At 37.7% G+C, this 18738-nt stretch overlaps 1 pseudogene; it reads right to left on the bottom strand.

Annotated features, from left to right (window-relative positions):
- Positions 1-8936: 8936 nt before the first annotated feature.
- Positions 8937-12746, bottom strand: LOC100982726 (5'-nucleotidase domain-containing protein 1-like; annotated as a pseudogene).
- Between the last annotated feature and the right edge of the window lie 5992 nt (positions 12747-18738).

The following is an 18738-nucleotide window of genomic DNA, read 5'->3' as shown; positions in this document are numbered from 1 at the left end:
ATCTTGCATTATGGAAACTTTCTACCCTTTAGCCATCGTCTCCCCACTTTCCCGTCACCCTGCTCCTGATAACCATCATTCTGCCCTCTGCTTCTATGAGTTTGACTATTTTTGATTCCATGTGTAAATAAGATGATGCAGAATTTGTCTTTTGTGACAGGCTTATTTCACTTAGCATAATGTCCTCCAGGTTCATCCATGTTGTTACAAATGTCAGAATTTCCCTCCTTTTTAATGCTGATTAATATTCCATTGTGTACTACATTTGCTTTATCCATACATCCATAGATAGACATTTAGTTTGTTTCTACATCATGACTGTTGTGAAAAAAAAAATGCTGCAATGAACATGGGAGTGCAAATACCTCTTGGTATCCTGATTTCAATTCTTTTGGATAAATATGCAGAAGTGTGATGGCTGGACCATATGGCATTTCTGTTTTTAATTTTTGAGGAAACTGCATACTGTTTTCCATAGCAGCAGCACCATTTTACATTTCCACATTTTACATTTCTACAATTGGAACTTTCCAACAAAAGTTCCAATTTTTCTACATCTTCACCAATAATTGTTATATTTTATTTTTTTAATAATGACCCTCCTAACAGGTGTGGGGCAATATCTCAGTGTGGTTTTGATTTGCATTTCCCTGAAAACTAGTGACAATGAGTGCCTTTCCATGTAGCTCTTGGCTACTTGTCTTTTTTGGGAAAATATTCATTCGAGTCTTTCGTGCATTTCAAATCAGGTTATATATGATTTGTAAACATTTTTCCTCATTCTGAAAGTTGCCTCTTTACCTCTTAACTCTGTTGTTTGATTTGCTGTCTAGAAAATATTTATTCTGATGTAGTCCCACTTGTCTATTTTTACCTTTGTTGTCCGTGCTTTTGGGGTCATATCCAAGAAATCATTGCAAGATCAATGTCATGAAAGTTTTTCCTTGTTTTCCTCAGGAGTTATAATATTTCAGGTCTTACATTTAAGTCTTTAGTCCATTTTTACTTGATTTTTGTGTATGGTCTAAGATAAGGGTCTAATTTTGTTCTTTTGCATAGGGCTATCCAGCTTTCCTAACACCATTTGTTGAAGACATTATCCTTAACCCATTGTCTATTCCTGGCAACTTTGTCAAAGATCAGTTGACAGTATATGCATGGGTTTATTTCTGGCTCTCTATTCTGTTCTGTAGTCCTAGCTTTATGCCAGTACCATACTGTTCAACTACTGTAGCTTTGTAATATATTTTGACATCAGGAAGTGTGATGTGGAGTCTTTAGGGTTTTCTACATATGTGATCATGTAATCTGTGAGCAGAGATAATTTTACTTCTTCCTTTCCAATTTAGATGCTGTATTAGTCCATTCTCATGCTGCTATGAAGAAATACCTGAGACTGGGTAATTTGTAAAGAAAATAGGTTTAATTGACTTACAGTTCTGCATGGCTGGAGAGGCCATAGGAAACTTACAATCATGGTGGAAGGGGAAGCAAACACATCCTTCTTCACAAGGTGGCAGGAGAGAGAAGTGCTGAGCAAAGAGGGAAAAGCCTGTTGTAAAACCAACAGATCTCGTGAGAACTCACTTACTATCATGAGAAGAGCATGGGGGGACCACTCCCATGATCTAGTCACCTCCCACGAGATTCCTCCCCTTACACATGGGGATTACAATTTGGATTACAATTCGGATTACAATCCAAGATGAGATATGGGTGGGGGACACAGATCCAGACCATATCATTCTGCCCCCTGGCCCCCCCAATCCCATCTTTCTCACATTTCAAAACACAATTATGCCTTCCTAAGAGTTCCCCAAAGTTTTAATTTATTTCAGCTTTAACCCACAAGTCCAAGTCCATAATCTCATCTGAGACAAAGCAAGTCCCTTCTGCCTGTGATCCTATACAATCAAAAGCAAGTTGGTTACTTCCTAGATACAATGGAGGTACAGGCATTGGATAATACACCCATTTCAAGTGGGAGAAATTGGCCCAAACAAAGGGGCTACAGGCCCCATGCAAGTCTGAAATCCAACGAGGTAGTAATTAAATCTTAAAGCTCTGAAATAATCTCCTTTGACTCCATGTCTCACATCCAGCTCATAAGTGGGAGCTGAACAATGAGAACACATGACACAGTGAGGGGAACAACAAACACCAGGACCCGTCTGGGGGGAGAGCATCAGGATAAATAGCTAATGCATGAGGGGCTTAATATCTAAGGGATGGGTTGATAGGTGCAGCAAACCACCATGGCATACGTTTACCTATGTAACAAACATGCACGTCCTGCACATGTATCCTGGAATGTAAAATAAAATAAAATAAATAATAAAAAATTAAATTAAATAAAAAAAAGAAAATATGAATATCCAGCCCTAAGAAAACAAACAAACAAACAAACAAAAAAACCAAAAAACCCAAAAAAACAAGTAGGGGATGTTCACTCTCATCACTACTATTCAACATTGCAGTAGAAGTCCCAGCCAGAACAATAAAACAAGAAAAAGAAATAAAAGTCATGCAGATTGAAAGATGGAGAAATAAAATATCCTTATTCACAGGTGACAGATGATTGTCTGCATAGAAAATTCCAAGTAATCTACTCAAAAAGCACCTAGAATTCATAAGTGATTTTAGCAAGGTTGCAGTATAGAAGGTCAACCCACAGAAATCAATTGCATTTCTATACACTAATAGTTAACAAATAGAAGCTGAAAATTTTAGACAATAATATTTACAATAGCTGCCTCAAAAGTGGAATCTAACAAAATATGCATGGGATCTATATACTGAAAAGTATAAAATCTGATGAAAGAAATAAAAGAAGACCCAAATAAATGGAGAGAAATACTGTGCTCATGTGTTGGAAGACTCATGATTAAATCATGAGTCGTGTGTGTGTGTGTGTGTATTAGTTTCTCTCTCTCTCTCTCTCTATATATATATATATGGAAATTATGTAAAATCTATAAATTGGGTTGGAAAGAACTGATACTACCTGTTTCTCCCTCTCTCTATATATATATATATGGAAATTATGTAAAATCTATAAATTGGGTTGGAAAGAACTGATACTACCTGTTTCTCTCTCTCTCTCTCTCTCTCTCTGTCCCAGAGAAATTTGATCAACTGGTCTCTCTCTATATGGAGAGAGAGAGAGAGAGAGATACAATATCAGTTCTCCCCAACCTGATTTATAGATTTTACACAATTTCAATCAAAATCCCACAAGAAATCTTGTAGATATAGGGAAGCCAATTCTAAAAGTTATGTGAAAAATCAAAGAAACTGTAATATTCAAAACAATTTTGAGAAAGAATAATTAAGTGGAAGATCTCACATTGCTTGATTTTTTTTCCAAGTTGGAGTCTTGCACTGTTGTCCAGGCTGGAATGCAATGGTGTGATCTCAGCTCACTGCAACCTCTGTCTCCCAGGTTCAAGTGATTCTCTTGCCTCAGCCTCCCAAGCATTGCTTGATTTTAAGACTTACCATAAAGCTATAGTGATCAAGACAGGGTAGTACTGGTGAAAAATTAGATGTATAAATCAAAGGAACAAAAAATAAAGTCCAGAAATAGACCCAGAGAAATTTGGCCAATTGATTTTTTGATAAAGGGCAAAGAAAATTCAATTGAGAAATTATAGCATTTCCAACAAATAGTGTTGGAACAATTGCACATTCTTATGCCAAAAACAAAAAACAAAACAAAAAAAAAACAGAAAAGAGAAAAAAAGAACCTTGACCTAAACTCCCCTCATTATACAAAAATTAACTCAAAATAGATTATACATCTCAAGGTCAAATGTAAGAGTATTAAACATTTATCGAAAAACATATGAGAGGCCAGGCGTGGTGGCTTATGCCTGTAATCCCAGCACTTTGGGAGGCTGAGGTGGGCGGGTCACCTGAAGTCAGGAATTCAGTTCCGCTCAGGTGGATCACCTGAGACCAGCCTGGCCAACATGGTGAAACCCCGTCTCGACTAAAAACACAAAAATTAGCTGGAAATGGTGGCGCATGCCTGTAATCCCAGCTACTTGGGAGGCTGGGGCAGGAGAATTGCTTGAACCCCCGCCTGGGCAACAAGAGCGAAACTCAGTCTAACAAAAAAAGAAAGAAAGAAAGAAAGAGAGGAAGGAAGGAAAGAAGGAAGGAAGGTACAGAGGGAGGGAATGAGGGAGGGAGGGAGGGAGAAAATATTTTTGATCACAGTTAGGCAAGGAGTTCTTAGATATGACATCAAAAGCATGATCCACAAAAAAATCAAGAAATTGAACTTTATCAAAATTTAAACTTTTACCCTTAGAAAGGCACTGCTAAGAGAACAAAAAGACAAGGTACAATTTGAGAGAAAATAATTGCAAAGCACATATCTGACAAAGACTTTATCTACAATGTAAAGAACTCTGAGAAATCAACAGCAAGAAAACAAAAACCCAATTTAAAAAATGGTCAAAACACTTGAGCAGACACTTCACCAAAGGAGACATGCAATAGCAAATGAGCGCATGAAAAGACATTCAACATTATTAGCCATTAGGGAAATGAAAATTAAAACCATAAGATTCCACTACACATCCATTAGCTTGTGATAAGTTAGATTCACATTGTAATCCCCAGAACCACTAAAAAACAGTTATAGATAAAAAACTAATAGAAGAAATAAAATGGAATATAAAAATATTTCTTTAATCAAAAGAAGGCATGAATGGAGCGTGAGTAGAACTGAAACCAGATGACACAATTAGAAAAAAAGAAAGAAGGTATAATTAAACGAAATAATAATAATTACATCATATGTAAATGAACCAAACACCCCAATTAAAAGCCAGAGATTGTCAGATTGGATAAAAACGTAGGACCCAACTATTTGTTATCTACAAAAGATGTACTTTATTTATTTAAGAGACAAGGTCTCACTCTGTTGCCCAGGCTGGGGTGCAATCACACAATCATAGCCCCCTGCAGCCTCTAACTCCTGGGCTCACATGATCCTCCCACCTCAGTCTCCTGAGTAGCTGGGACTACAGGTGTGTGCCACCACACCCCTTGAATTTTTAAATTTTTTGTAGAGACAGGGTCTTGCTATGTTGCCCAACCTGGCCTTGAACTCCCAGCCTCAAGCAAACCTCCCACCTTGTTCTCCCAAAGTGCTGGGACTACAGGTGTGAGCCACTGTGCCTAGCCAGGATATTCTCAAATGCAAAGATATAAATAGTTTCAAAGTAAACTAGTGGAAAAAAAATAAACCTTGGAAACAGTACTCCAAGAAATGCCAGAGTGATGATATTACCAGACAAAATAGACTATAAGACAGTGAGTATTATCAGAGAGAAAGAAGAATATTTCACCATAAAAAGGAGGTCAATATATCAGAAAGAAATGTAGTTGTGAACAGACATAACCACATAGCTTCAAAATATATGAAGCAAAATCTGTCAGGTCAAAAGAAATGGGCAAGACCATAGTTGGAGATTTTGACATACCCCACTCAGTAAATAATAGAGGAGATAGAAAAAGATCAGAAAAGATATAGGAAATATGAATGACATTATCAACCACATTGACATAACTACTACTTATGAAATACTACACCCAACAAATGAGACTATACATTTTTTCAAATGCATACAGAATATTCATCAAGATAAACCAAATGCTAGGCCATAAAACAACAATGGATTCCAAAATATTAAAATCTCAGAATATGTTCTATGGCAACAATGGCAGTAAATTCAGAATTAAAAACAATAAGATATCTAGAAAGGCCTTAAGATATTTGAAAATTAAACAATATCCTCTGAGTAACCCATGGATCAAAGAAGAAATCACAATGAAAATTAGAATATATTCCAAACTGATAACATATTAAAATTGGTGGGGTGTACTTAAAGCAAGGCTTAGAGGAAAATTTATAGCTTGAAATGTTTATGTTAGAAAGGAAGTAATAAAACCATGATCTAAGTTCATCTTAAGAAACTAGAGAAAGAAGAGCACATTAACCCTAATGAAAGGAGAAGTAGGGAAAAAATATAGAGCAATAGTCAACGTAGTGGAAAAAAGACAAGCAATAGAGAGAATTAGCAAAGCCAAGAGATGAGTCTTCAACTTGATTAATGCAATCCATAAACACCTAACAAGACTGATCAGGAAAAAAGGAGTTAAAACACAAATAGCCAGTACCAAAAATGATAGAGGGATTATCACTACAGATCCTATGGATATCTCACAGGAAATAGGAGACTGTTATGATAAACTTGATGCCGATAAATTCAACAGTTTAGATGAAAGAACCAAATAATTGGAAAAAAATAGTATTAAAATTGACACAAGATGACATAGTAAGTCTAAATAGCCCTATATCTATTAAAAAATTGAATTTGTTATAGAAAATTTTCCCACAAAGACAGTTCCAAGCCCAGATATCTTCACTGGTTAATTCTATCAAACTTGTAGAGAAGATATATTATCAATCATACACAACCTCTTTCAGAAAATAGAGGAGAAGGAGACACTTCTCAAGTCATTTTATATGGCCACCATAATCATGATACCAAAACCAATAAAAGAAAATTATAGGCCAATATCACTCACAAATGCAGACATATAACTCCTTTAAGAATTAGTTGGAAATCAAAACTAACAATACATAAAAAAATGCACCCTGACCAAATTAGGTTATCTAAGGAATTCAGGTACAAAGTTAATTTAACATTCAAAAACAAGTCAATACACTGTAGTCAATTCATACCAAAGTATTTACTTTGAAATAAATTAACAACATAAGATGCATGAGTAAAGGAATGGATAGAGAAATAGATATATGATAAAGCAAGTATAGTAAAAGATTAATGGTATAATGTAGTTGGTGGGTATATGGTTCACCAAAAAATCCTTTCACTTTGGCCATACATTTGAAAATAACTTTTCATAACAAAATTATGGAAAAAACAAATCAATTTAACCAACCATATTAACAGCATAAAGAAGAAAAAACATGACCACTTCAATAGATACAGAAAAAGCGTTTGAAAAATCCAATATTCATTTATGATTTTTTAAAACTCTCAAGTAGGTATAGAAGGGAACTTCCTTAATCTGATGAAAGACATCTCCCAAAACTTACATCTAGCATCATAGTTAGTAATGAAATAGTGAATTTCACCATTAAATTTTTCTCCACCTTAAGATAGGAAAAAGAGCAAGGATATCTACTCTCATCATTTCTATTCAACATTGTACTGGTGATCCTAGTCATTGCAATAAGTCAAGAAAAGGAAATAAAAGGCATGCCAGTTTGATAAGAAGAAATACAACTGTCATTTACATATGACATTATTTTTACAGAGAATTTACAAAACAACTACTAGAACTAATAAATGAGTTTATCAACATCTCCAGATGCAAGATCAATACAGAAATCAATTTATTTTTAGATTCTACTAGCAAAATGGAAAAATAAAAATTTCAAAAATCAGTTTATAATAGTGTTATAAGACATAAAATACTTAAGAATAAATCTACCAAAAGACATCTAATACCTGTACACTGAAAATTATGGAAAAATGATAACAGTGTTTAAAGAAAACTTAAAAATTGGAGAGCCAGGTGCAGTGCTATAATCCCAGCACTTTGGGATGCTGAGGTGGAGAGGATCACTTGAGGCCAGGAGTTCAAGACCAGCCTAGGTAACACAGTGAGACTCCTGTTTCTATAAAACATTTTAAAAAATTAGCCAGTTATGGTGGCACACGCCTGTAGTCTCAGCAACTTGGGAGGCTGAGGCAGGAGGATCTCTTGAGCCCAGGAATTCAAGGCTGCAGTGAGTTATGATTGTGCAACTGCACTTCAGCCTAGGTGGCAGAGTGACCCTGTCTCAAAAAAAAAAAAAAAAAAAAAGTCATGTTCGTGGATTGGAAGACTCAATATTGTAAAAAAGTAAATTCTTCCCCAAATTGATCTTTAGACTTTATGCAATCCCAAGCTCCTAGCAGGCGTTTTTGTAGAAATTCACAAGCCAGCTATAAAATGTATGTGAAAATGTAAGTGACATAGATTAGTCCAGTCTTGAAGAAGAAGAACGAACTTGCAGAACTTAACGCTCCTCACTTTCAAGTTTGTAAATCTTAAAGTAATCAAAATAGTGTGGCATTGGTCTAAGGATAATCAACTAAATAAATGAACTAGAATAAGAGTCCGTAAATTGACCCATACTTACACAGTCAGCTGATTTTCAATAAAAGCAGCAAAGCAAAACAATAGGGAAAAAAAGGTCTTTTCAATAAATGTAGTGAAATAATTGGAAAAATAACCTACGAAGAAAAATTTAATCTCAACTCCCACTCTTCACCATATACAAAATTTAATTTGAGATGGATCAGAGTCCTAAACATAGGCACTAAACTGTAAAGCTTTCAGAAGAAAGCACAGGACAATACCTTCAGGATGTGAGGGTAGACAAAGATTCCTCAGATAGGATACAGAAAGCAATAACCATTAAAAAATTTAATTTTTAAAATTAATTTAGTCATTAAGTTTTTGAACTTTTATAATGAAATAATAGCTGACTTAGACAAAAATTTCAATATAGTAGTACAATAAGTTCCTGTATGCCCTTTATCCAGATTCTCCAAATGTTAACATTTTTACTGCATTTGCTTTTTCATTCTCTTAATTGATAGAAATTATTATATTATTTTTAATATTTTGAATGTAAGTGGCATCCATGATGTCTCTTTACTCCTAAACAACATTCTCTTATATAACTGTAGTTGAATTGTCAAAGTCTTATTAATATTAATATAATACTATTATTTAATCTATAGATTGTTAAAATTTCAATAACTTTGCTACTAATGTTCTTTATAGCAAAGAAAAATTTATAAATATATGCAGCAAAGTATCTGAAAGGTATTAGTATCCTGGTTACAATATTTCTGGGTTCTAACATGCTTGTTTTTTAGTTTAGTCTTTCTGTTTATGTGTATTTTCTCATTTTTTTCAACTTCTTGGTCAATTTTCATTAAAAACTTATTCCTTAAAACTTTTTACAGTATTTTTTGAATTTTTTTTACTGCATATATGGGTCTTCACTTCATTTTTCAGTAAAGACAACTTATTTAGTTATCAGTGTCCCATCATTTGATAAGACCAATGGAGGGTTTGGATAGTAGCCCAGCTGTTTTTGAATTGCTTGAAGAGAATCTTGTAAATTTGTAGTCCAGAGGTAATTCTGCGATTATTTCAATACTTGGAATTACAATAGTGCTGTAAGTACTGATTCTCTTACAAGACTATGTACAAACCAAGGAGTCTTCTGTATTTTCCAGTCCCAACACTGAATCAATAAAAAAAAAAAGGAGCCTCATTTTTTAGATGAAGTATTTAGAGGCTTTGCCTTTGGTCCCTCATATTTTCCTTTTTCTCTAGAGGCTCTGACTTCTCAGGCCTCTGACTCCTTGCACCTTCATCCCTCTGAGTTCTTCCAGGATAAGAACTGTCTCCCAATTACTATAGTGATGAGCCAGGAAAATATCTGAATGCATGCCGTAATAAACAACCTTGGGTTCAGGTTTGCCATTGATTTTCTTCAGAAGTTCATAGAGGTGGACAGCGTTCCCTTGGGAGCACCAGCCAGGTTTATCCAGAGATGGCAGCGCCTCCTGCTCCTCATCATTCTCTGCATCCAGAAAGGTCTCTGACTTGGTAAGTGGGAGAAGAAACCAGGCTTCAATGCATTTGTAATCACAATGTCAAAAAGGTCTGCAAAATCATTCCCGAGGATATATTCGCAGAGAAGTCTACAGTAATCACTGTGAGAACTGGTAATTAACAGAAGAATTTTCCCAGCATTCTTTAGCTGTCGAAACCATTTTTTCACAGATTTAGGACAACTGTGTAAATATCTGCCTGGATCTCTTTTTACTTCTGGAATATATATTCCACAGTTTTCCTTAAAAGCTGACATTTTATAATTGTGTTGTATAGCAGCAACTATATCCTTCCAAAAATCAAATGTTTTTTGACCATTGTTTGTTGTTAAATAGTCCACCACCCTGGTACATAGAAGAGCTCCTGGCAGGTCAAAGTAGTTGTAAAAATAATACTTTCATGAGCAGCAAGCCATTCCAGTGTCCGACAAGAAATGCTTCCACCCTTTCTTGCCATATGTCTCTGCCAGCACCTCTGGAGTCATCATCTTGGTGCCATGGCTTGCCCTGAGAACAGTGCCATTATCAGCAAGTTTAAGGAAGTTCCTATCTTCTAGATCCAATGCCAAACCCTTGCAACAGAAATTCCAATCCTCTGGGGTCACATTGAGCAATTCCTTATCATACCCTTTCTCCTTAACTAAGAACTGGGCAAAGCTATTATAAATGATTGGGGCGCTCTCGGGCAGGTTGTAGTGACACAGGGTGTGGTCCAGGTAGAATCCGACCACATCGCAGGCGTCCAGGGAGAAGTGCTGAGCCATGGCTGCACTGGGAGCACCGGGGAGCGCCTCGGCCCAGGAGGGTGCAAGCTTTTCTCACTTTTTAAAATGAGTATGTATTAATTTTGTAATAAGAAGAAGCTACTATTAATAAATAAAAAATAAAATGAAATATGTGTATGTGAGAAAACACTATTAGGAAATTCACGGAATAGGCAAGCCACAGACAGGGAGAAAACATTTGCAAACTATGTATCTAACAAAGGACTTATGTTCAGGGTGCATAACAAATTCCTACAACTCAACAATAAAAAGACAAATGACCCAATTAGAAAATGGGCAAAAGACGGCCAGGCGCGGTGGCTCATGCCTGTAATCCCAGCACTTTGGGAGGCCGAGGCAGGTGGATCACGAGGTCAGGGGTTCAAGACCAGCCTGACCAACATGGTGAAACCCCGTCTCTACTAAAAATACAAAAATTGGCTGGGTGTGGTGGCGGGCACCTGTAATCCCAGCTACTTGGGAGGCTGAGGCAGGAGAATTGCTTGAACCTGGGAGGTGGAGGTTGCAGTGAGCCGAGATCACCACTGCACTCCAGCCTGGGCGACAGAGCAAGACTCTGTCTCAAAAAAAAAAAAAAAAAAAAAAAAAAAAAAAGAAAACGGGCAAAAGACTTTGACAGATATTTCACAGAGAAAAGGAATATTAATGGCCAATAAGCAAGGGTAAAAGTGTTCAACATCACTAATTATCAGGAAAATGCAAATTACAGCCACTGCATGCATTAAAATGGTTAAATTTTTAATTAAAACAATTAAGGTTGGGCACAGCGGCTCATGCCTCTAATTCCAACACTTTGAGAGGCCAAGGCAGGAGGATCGCATGAGGCCAGGAGTTTGAGACCAGCCTGGGCAACGCGGCGAGAACCTATCTCTATAAAAAATTAAAATTTAAAAATTAGATAGGTGTGGTGGTATGCACCTATAGTCCCAGATACTCAGGAGGCTGAGGCAGGAGGATTGCTTGAGCCCAAGAGTTCAAGGCCGCAGCAAGCTATGATGGCACTGTGCTCCAGTCTGGGCAACAGAGCAAGACCCTGTCTCAAAACAAAAAAAAAAAAAAAAAAAAAAAAAGGAAGAAAATTATTTCCTAACAAGAATCCCAAACTCAGCAAAACTATCACAAGCAAATATAAAAACACACATTTTTAATTTACATCTGCAAATTTCAAAAAAATATTTCCTATGCACTCTTTCTCTAATAGGAGGATTTGCTTTTTGCAATTGAGGAGTAAACTAGAGAGGAAGACATGGAAACCAGGGTAATTTAACACAGAATAGAGACAAAAGGATTTCCATAATGACAGAGGAAAGAAGCCTCAAGACCATAACTATGAGCACTTAGTGAGAGACAAACCCAGAATGGATTATGTCCTCCTCAACTACTGTAATAAAAAGTGCATAGATAACATCTCAAATGGACAAATCGAGAAATAACAATATCCCTATATTTTAGAAACAAGATAAATATATCCAAGAAGAGTTCGAATCTTTTGAAAGTGGCTATCTTTTGAAAAAGAAACACCTGGCCGCTGGCCGGGAGCTGTGGCTCACGCCTGTAATCCCAGCACTTTGGGAAGCTGAGGCTTGAGGTCAGGAGTTTGAGACCAGCCTGGTCAACATGGTGAAAGCCCATCTCTACTAAAAGTACAAAAAACAAACAAACAAACAAACAAAACAATTAGCTGGGAGTGGTGGCTCACACCTGTAATCCCAGCTACTCGGGAGGCTGAGGCAGATGAACTGTTTGAACCTGGGAGACAGAGGTTGCAGTGAGCCAAGATCACGCCACTGCACTCCAGCCAGGGCCACAGAGCAAGACTCTGTCAGAAAAAAAAAAAAAAAAAAAAAGAAAGAGCCACCATAATTACATATTTAATTTAAAAAACTCAACAAACAAAATAATCCTTATCTCAAACAAAATTTATAAACCTTTACAGATATTCACTATCATACTCCCTCTCCATGATTCTTCTAAACAAATTCTATGACTCCTCCTGTTTTTGAAATATATTTTTAAGTCTTTTGTTAATCATATATTTTACCTGGTTTCTATTGCTCCTCCTGCTTTCAAAATGCTTTTCAAATATATATTGTCAGTCTTTTAAAGTGTGTTTACTTGTGAGTGCAAGGGCTTGCCTTTCTTATGGATCCTCAAACTACTCCTGAAAAGGCTTATGGGATAACACTTAGATTGTGCTCAGGTGTGAAAGAGAATCAATTAATTACTTCTACCTGGAAGTTACTTGCTCCCCTTATCTCTTTCTGTAAGCATTTTTTTAAGTAAATGACCAAAGTCATATCTTAAAAATTGCCAGATGTATGATTTTATTTCCAAATCATTCTCTATCTCTTAAAAGACTAAAAACAATCCAAGTGTCCATCAGTCAGGGCCTGGTTAAATAAATTATGATTTATCTACCCAGTGGAATTTTATGTGGAATATTATGCAGCTATTAAAAAATCAGGAAGCTCTCTATGTACTGATGTAAAAATATATCTTGTTAAAGGTTAAAAAGCAACGTGTAGTACAGTGTTTAGAGTGTTCTACTTTTGTGTAACAAAGCAGAAAGAGAGGAGAATATATATTTGCATAAACACTGGAAGAACATGCAAAAAAGCAGGTAAAATGGGATGGAAGGTGAGAGAGAATAAGACCTGTCAATGTACACCTTTTTTTTTTTTTTTTTTTTTTTTGAGATGGAGTCTCACTCTGTTGCCAGCCTGGAGTGCAATGGCGTGATCTCAGCTCACTGCAACCTCTGCCTCCCAGGTTCAAGCGATTCTCCTGCCTCAGCCTCCCAAGTAGCTGGGACTATAGGCGCATGCCATCACACCTGGCTACTTTTTGTATTTTTAGTGGAGATGGGGTTTCACAATGTTGGCCGGGATGGTCTTGATTTCTTGACCTTGTGATCTGCCTGCCTCAGCCTCTTAAAGTGCTAGAATTACAAGTGTGAGCCACCATGCCTGGCCCAGTGTACACCTTTGTATGTAGTTCTGAATTTTGAACCACGTGGATGTATTACCTTACTAAACAAGACGGGAGAAAGGACAAGAAAGTGGTTACCTTTGGAGGAGCAGAAATAGAGGGAATGTGTCAGGAGGCTGATGTTTTAGCATTATAAGCATCTTTGGCACAATTTGAATTTTCAAATGATGTGCAGATTATCTGGCATTCAGTGGATTACCATCAGAAGAATTAAAAAGAGCAATGGTTAAAAGTGGTTACTTCTAGGAAGTATGTCTGAAAATGGAGAGGAGTGAAGCAGGTGGATATTGCATTTCATTAAAAACCTGTACTATTGCTTATTTTTAATCTTATGCCTGTGTTACTAGGATAAAAATTAAAATAGAACATCCCACTACCCCACCCAGCAAAAAGAAGGCAGAAAGTGGAAGCTTATGTGGATAAAGAGAAATTATCTTCTAGTCACAAAGAGGGACTGTGTTTACTCTGCAAGTTTTCCTAGTCAAAACTGTCTCCTTAGTTCTGGGTTAAGACAATATATTTAACTAAAGCAACCAAGACGCAGCCTCTTCAACAGGAAAAGCAATGTCTGGTTGTGATAAAGATACAATTAATCTTTTAAAAATATGTGTTAGAAACCATTCAATATCAGTTCATATAGACTAACATCATTTTTTAAAGCTGCTGCATAAATTCCATAGTGTAGAGACACTGTAATTAAATTATTTCCCTTTTAGTGGACATTTCTGTTGTTACAAACAATGCCACAGTAAACATCCATGCACTTGTAAATCATTGAGCTTATGTGCAAGAAGAGATTCCTAGAAATGGAATTAGTGGATCAAAGAGCAAATTCTATTTTCTAGATTTTACACAATGACTATGTATAGCTTTTATAATCAGAAAAAAAGTAAGCTAAAATAATTAACTATAAGGTGAAGGTCCTGCTTTCTTAGTATTTTGTAGTCTGTATGATACAAATTTTTAACCTTTCAGAATCAAAGGAAGAGGGCCTGGCTTGAAACAGATCATAGGGACTTGTCATGACTGGTTCATTGTAAACTAGAAAGTGTCACTGCCATCTCAGACACATGAAGACATATGTCTGGGAGGAAGCTGCTTTCTTTTTAATATTAAAACTTTGTTTTAATAGAATTTTGGCCAGGTGCAGTGGCTCAAGTCTGTAATCCAAGCACTTTGGGAAGCTGAAGCAGGAGGATCACTTGTGCCCAGGAGTTCAAGACCAGTCTGGGAAACATAGTAAGAGCCCATCTCTGCAAAAAATAAAAAATTAACTGGGCATGGTGGCGTGTGCCTGTCGGCCCAGCTACTCAGAATGCTAAGGTGGGAGGATCTCTTGAACCCAGGAGGTCAAAACCGCAGTGAGCTAGGATTGTGCCACCGCACTCCAGCCTGGGTGATAGAGCAAGACTCTGTCTCAAAAAAAAAAAAAAAAAAAAAAGACATTATCTTGAGATATTATTTGTTAAGTTTCACTTTGTTTTAATAGAATTCTCCGAACTATAATTCTAAAATGAAGTAAAATGCAAAGTAGAGCAATTATCTGCTATGTTTGTAAAACTTTGTTTTGCTTAACATCAAGTGGGATTTGGTAAAAGTCTTATTTTATCAGCAGGGTTCTAATTACTAAAAGACTTGAAGGCCCAAATTATAATGCCTCCAGTACGAATCCTAAGGACTATGGTATCATTACAATCCCTTGTATTTGGGTAGTATAGAGAATTAGAAAAAAATGAACACAAAAAGTTCTCATTTTACCCAAGAACTGGGTGTTTTGCTTGAATTACCAGGATAATCGGTGTAACTCTCACATCTAATTTGTGTTTTGCCTGTGTAGACACAGTTTAAAGAAACGTCTAAGATAAAACTTTAGTGAAATTACAGATCCCCAAAGATTAATTTCTCTCAGCAACAGGAAATGAGTACAACCTAAATAGTCTTACTGAAAGGTTGGAGCTAGGTGCTAGAAAGATGAGGCAGGAAGATATTCAAGATTCTCTTGTTGTGCCAACCCATGGCAGAATGGCTCTTTCATGTATTCCCTGCCACTTCCCCTTGTCCTTTTTCCATGGGTGGTATCATTGTGGGTGAACAGGGGAGTTTAGAATAAGGGTGAGGAAAAGGGTTGGTGTTTGATATGGTTTGGATATTTGTTCCCACCCAAATCTCCAGTTGAAATGTAATTCCCAGTGTTGGAGGTGGGGCCTGGAGGGAGGTGATTGGATGATGTGGGAGGATTTTTCTCATGAACAGTTTAGCACCATCCCCTTGGTGTTGTCTTCCTGATAGTGAGTGAATTCTCACGAGATCTGGTTGTTTAAAAGAGTGCTGGCATCCCCCACTTCTCTCCCTTTCTCCTGCTTTTGCCATGTGATGTACCTGTTCCCCCTTTGCCTTCCACCACGATTGTGAGCTCCCTGAGGCTCCCCAGAAACCAAGTAGATGCCACCACCTTGTTTCTTGTACAGCCTGTAGAACTGTGAGCCAATCAAACCTCTTTTCTTTATAAATTAAACAGTCTCGGGTATTTCTTTCCTTGTGTGTGTGTGTGTGTGTGTGTGTGTGTGTGTGTGTGTGTGTGTTTGAGATGGAGTCTTGTTCTGTCGCCCAGGCTGGAGTGCAGTGGCATGATCTTGGCTCACTGCAACCTCCGCCTCCCGGGTTCAAGCGATTCTCCTGCCTCAGCCTCCCGAGTAGCTATGGGATTACAGGTGCCCACCACCACGTCTGGCTATTTTTTTATTTTTTTAATAGAGATGGGGTTTGTCATGTTGGCCAGGCTGGTCTTGAACTCCTCACCTCATGTGATCTGCCCGCCTAATTTATCCAAAATGTATGTATACTTCTTTGTTTAGTTTTGTTATTTTTAGTTGCCTAATTCTATTTATGATAAGGTTAATAATTAAATTTGGTTTTGTTCTTGAAGCAGACACCTGGTGATTATGGCATAGATGAGTAAAAGGAATGCAAGTGTGAGGATAGCAGGTTGCATATGATCATATGTCCCTGGGAGACCTGACAGCTGGGGCTTTCCTAGAGACAACCAGATCTAATGCTGAGCCTGTGAGCACAGCTGGATTAAAAGGCCTCTATTCTCAGACCCTTGGGTTTTTGAAGGATCCACAGGTACAGTTGGCCAAGCATTTGAACAACTCTAGCGGTTTCAGCCTGTCATGGGCATAGGGAAACATCTTGAGCTGGGAGAAGAAGGATGCTCAGTTGACATGTTAATCAGCTGGATCTCCAGCCACCAAAGCCCATGGGTGGATGAACTCACCTATCCAGCAGGGAATACCAGCTAGGAATGAAAGTCCCTGGGTCAAGTAGGGATGGTACCACTTGAGAAAAGGGCAAAACAAAAGGTAAGTGGAAAGCAATCCCTCACCTGAGATGCCCATGAAATAAGAATGGAGATTATCAATAGCTAGGCCTGACTTAACTACACAATTATTCAAAAACTGAAAATATACATGAAAATTTTATTCTACTTTAAAACCTATATTTGTACATGCACTAGTCTGACTTAAGGCTGAAGACTTTTCTTCAAGTGTGAACATGCTGATGAGCATTTCTCCTCGTCCTTCTTATATACACAGCACATGTATGCTTCATCTGATTACCAGTTCCTGTTTATTTAAAGTGGATAAAGAGCTTAGGAAACATGGGCAAAGAAATCTGAGAGCAGACTCCTTCTAGATTTTCATCTTTCCCTCATCCTTACCAATGTTTCAACCATGGCTAAGTTGACAGTGATGTTTTTAGCAACTTGAGTCATTTAATAATAATTTCTATAATATTAAGGTCAATTTTTATAAAACACTTTTTCATAGCCATATGTAGTCAATTTATGTAATATTTAGTTATATGATAATGTAATTATAATAACTGGAGTTATCAGTTTTGAGGACAAACTCAGCTGACTTATGGAAGACATATAACCTAAATGGAGGAGACAGAAGTACTAAGTGCTGGCCTGAGAGAAGCCTTCCATTCTCCCATGTGCAGAAACCTTGAGCATTAATAAGCACATTTCAAAGACAGAACAGAAAGCACCTGCTAGTCCACCTGATTGGGTTAATATAGTTTGATCAAGAGGCTTCTTATTGGACCCAGCTCACCTCTCTGCCACACTCAATCTTAGTAGAGCCCTGCTCCTAAGTGACTGCATCTTGCCCTGGAAAGCTGTTTTGAACCTGGATCCTATCAATCAGCTTCAAGCATGCCAAGTGTGATAGGTTGGCTTTTAGATGTCCCCAGTGATCCCAGTCTCCTGGAATTCACACCTTGTGTAATCTCTCCCCCACATGTGGGTAAGACCTGTGACTTGCTTCTAACCAATAGAATGTGACAGGGGTGATGGGATGTCACTTCCATGATTATATTACATAGGATTGCAACTTCCATCTTGCTGGCAGACTTTCTCTGTCTCTCAACTTACATGCTTTGATGAAACAAGCAGCCATTAGGGAGGCCTATGTAACAAGGAAATGAGGTGAGACTCTGGCTAATAGACCACAAGGAACTGAGTCCTGACAGCAACCATGAGATCTTGGAAGTGGATCCTTCACCAGTTGAGTCTCAGATGAGACCCCAGCACCAGCCAACACTTGATTGCAGTCTTCTGAGAGACCCTGAAGAAGAGGATGCAGCTAAGCTATGCCTGGACCCCTGAAGCATGAGATAATAAATACGTGTGTTCTTTTAAGCTGCTTTTTAAAAAATGCAGTGCTAAATACCAATAGTGCCTTGTTCAGAATATTTGATTTTATGTCTTCCTCAAGGGGACTAATATTGTTACACACACCAGTAAACAGTAAGGCATGCTGAATACTTCTTTCAAAGGCTTTTAATAAAGTGAAGTATTGATAGGTGAAATGATATGCTGTCTGGGGTTTTCTCTAAAATCGTTCAGCAGCCAGGCGTGTTGGCTCATGCCTGTAATCCCTGCACTTTGGGAGACCGAGGTGGGCAGATCACCTGAGGTCAGGAGTTCGAGACCAGCCTGGCCAACATGGTGAAACCCCGTCTCTACTACAAATACAAAAATTAGCCAGGTGTGGTGGGGAGTGCCTGTAATCCCAGTTAATGGGGAAGGTGAGGCAGGAGAATCACTTGAGCCCGGGAGGTGGAGGTTGCAGTGAGCTGAGATAGCACCACTGCACTCCAGCCTGGTTGACAGAGTGAGATTCTGTCTCAAAAAAAAAAAAAATCGTTCAGCAGGAGGTGGACAGGATGGGTTGCGGTTC

This window comes from Pan paniscus, chromosome X (genome assembly GCF_029289425.2).
Source record: "Pan paniscus chromosome X, NHGRI_mPanPan1-v2.0_pri, whole genome shotgun sequence".
Lineage (NCBI taxonomy): Eukaryota > Metazoa > Chordata > Mammalia > Primates > Hominidae > Pan > Pan paniscus.
Note: the sequence above shows the minus strand (reverse complement) of the source record. Positions and strands in the feature narration are given on the sequence as shown.